The sequence below is a fragment of the Pinus tabuliformis genome, chromosome 2_1 (assembly GCF_031772625.1).
Source record: "Pinus tabuliformis cultivar Carrire ecotype Pingquan chromosome 2_1, CPIR1, whole genome shotgun sequence".
NCBI classification, from domain to species: Eukaryota; Viridiplantae; Streptophyta; class Pinopsida; order Pinales; family Pinaceae; genus Pinus; species Pinus tabuliformis.
This window is the reverse complement of record NC_142299.1, coordinates 371993094-371995532: the sequence shown is the minus strand read 5'-3', so window position 1 is coordinate 371995532 and position 2439 is coordinate 371993094. Positions and strand designations below refer to the sequence as shown.

At 38.1% G+C, this 2439-nt stretch overlaps 1 long non-coding RNA gene across 1 annotated transcript; it reads left to right on the top strand.

Moving 5' to 3' along the window:
• The first annotated feature begins 595 nt into the window (after positions 1-595).
• LOC149200417 (uncharacterized) lies at positions 596-1203 on the top strand. The gene is made up of 2 exons (XR_016253366.1): positions 596-831; positions 946-1203. It is a non-coding gene; the product is annotated as an uncharacterized LOC149200417 (long non-coding RNA).
• The last annotated feature ends 1236 nt before the right edge of the window (positions 1204-2439 follow it).

Below are 2439 nucleotides of genomic sequence, written 5' to 3'. Positions count from 1 at the left end.
AGTATTTTAGCGTCCATAAACATATGTTTCCAGATAATAATGATAATTTTGATTGTATCCCTGAGTTAAATCATATTTCAAAAAACATAAATGCATACTTAACACTGAAGACTTGGCAATGAAAAATTACGATGTTAAATCTTTGGAGAGGGAGTTAAATTTAAATAAAATTAGTTTCCCAATTTCAACGAACTATTTAAAGTTTTCCAGGAAATCAAACTTAAAATTCATAACGTTGATTGGATAATGAACCAGCACAATCGTGTATAATTTCAAATTTTTTGGTATTATCAACAGGAAAATACATATAAGTTGTGAGAGTTATCCGTATCGAGCGATTTTCAATATTCAGAGGTTAAGACAGCCGGAATTAAATTAGCTGCCAAGGAAATGAAGATAATCAAGTTTTCAAGTGGCCCACAGTATCGGGGAATGCCGCGATAAAAGCGTTCTTATCGTTACTTCAAAGTAAGATATGCATGGGACCGTAATTCAGTACTGAAAATCTGCGTGTCACCCAACCATAAGGGGACACTGTTCTGGATAAACATCCAATGGAATGACGTTGATTTAGACGTCAGCCACTATCCGGGATTTAGAGTCGGTGCCCAGTGGGCGATTTACACAATTGGCGGCGGCCACATCTTGGTTTTCTTGGCTTTTTATTTCCATAACAGCAGAGGGAACAATACAGTGAGATCACTTGAGATTTCAAAGAAAAAGTCTGTAAATTTGCTTGATTTGATTGAAATTCTGGTTTGTGGAAACTTATTAGAGAAATGGGTTCGTTAATGGGAGGCTGGGATTCTCCCACTTCCAATGCTGGGAAAGGTATAATTGCAGAGAATTATTCAATTTTCTTATGAAGAGATCTCTAACTAATGAAGAGAGAAAAAAATGAAGAGGTATGCAGTTTGCCGGGTTTGGTTTTTGGTTTTTCCACAGGTAGATTTGAGAGAAACAAATCTCTAACTAATGAAGAGATCGAGACGTTCTGGAAGATAAAACGCCAGAGTGAAGAAGAACATCTCCAGGCGGTTGCTGAGGGTCAGGCTCAAGAATTTTCAGCCCATAACAATATCAACGTACGTTACCTAGCAATTTGGTTTATTTAGTTTATTTCTTGTGATGGGAAGGAATGATGATTATCTTCTTCGCCCAGAATGGAAGCTTATCTTTATGGTAATTACGTTGATGTTTTTGGGGTTATTGTTATTGTTTCGGGCGATTCCCAGAATCGCCCGAAACAATAACAATAACCCCAAAAACATCAACATTCAGGCGCTTAGTGTACGACGACTGCTTGGTGAACGACGGCGGGAATTTGGCGGAGGGAGATACTGTATCGTTTGTGTATGCCAACAGTTTCATGTACCCACTCTCAGTCGCGGGGCGATTCTGAGAATCGCCCCACCACCCGGCGATTCCCAGAATCGCCCGAAAGAATAACAATAACCCCAAAAACATCAACATTCAGGCGCTTAGCGTACGACGACTGCTTGGTGAACGACGGCGGGAATTTGGCGGAGGGAGATACTGTATCGTTTGTGTATGCCAACAGTTTCATGTACCCACTCTCAGTCGCTTCCGTCGATTGCCCTGGTGAGTAATTAATTATCGCATACCGTTACTATAATACTGAAATAAACGGTCATTACAGCTCCGTCAACTCTGAATTTATTGATCTTTAGGGTTGATGAATGTATTCTTTTATTCCACCATTTAATAATTTAATAATTAATATTAGATTCTCAAGTTCTCCCCTGGTAAAATTGTGCGGTCGACAGCCTCTTACTCCAGCTCATTGAAGGCCAAGTCCATAACTCCTTCGCACGAAAATGCATCACTCTTATATTACCTCTATTGTTTGGTTATGAGTTTCGGATTTTGTCTTTAAATGCAATTCATATAATGGGATTTTCTTATATGATCGAAAAGCCCTAGAAATAACTATGCTGATGTGATTGAAGGTTTCAACCTCGGTTAATTCTGTTTCATCAGTGGCGTAGGTAATTTCCCGAGTTTGAACTATATTTTAGAACCATATTTTAAAGTAATTGGTATATTTCTTCAATTTATCTGCACCGACCATTCTTTATTATTGTTTTTTATAAACAATGTGCGACAAAACATGGATTGAACCCTCTAGAATGTTGAGCATTAATGCAAGAGAAATCTACCTTTTGGTAATAGTGATCTGTTAGAGAGTATGGCGGCCTCCTGTTAGTTATTTGCACAATCTAATTTGTGTATTTTATGTCATACCATGACTACTTTGCATTGTAGTTTTAAACTCGTTCTAAGAAATGGATTGAAATTCTTAGAGCATGGGGATTTTTGTCGGAAGACATAACAAAAAAAGTTGTCACATGCCCTCACTTGCTCGTCCTGAACATGGATGTTACGACACTTAGTTTCAATTCTCTCAAGCATGAAATG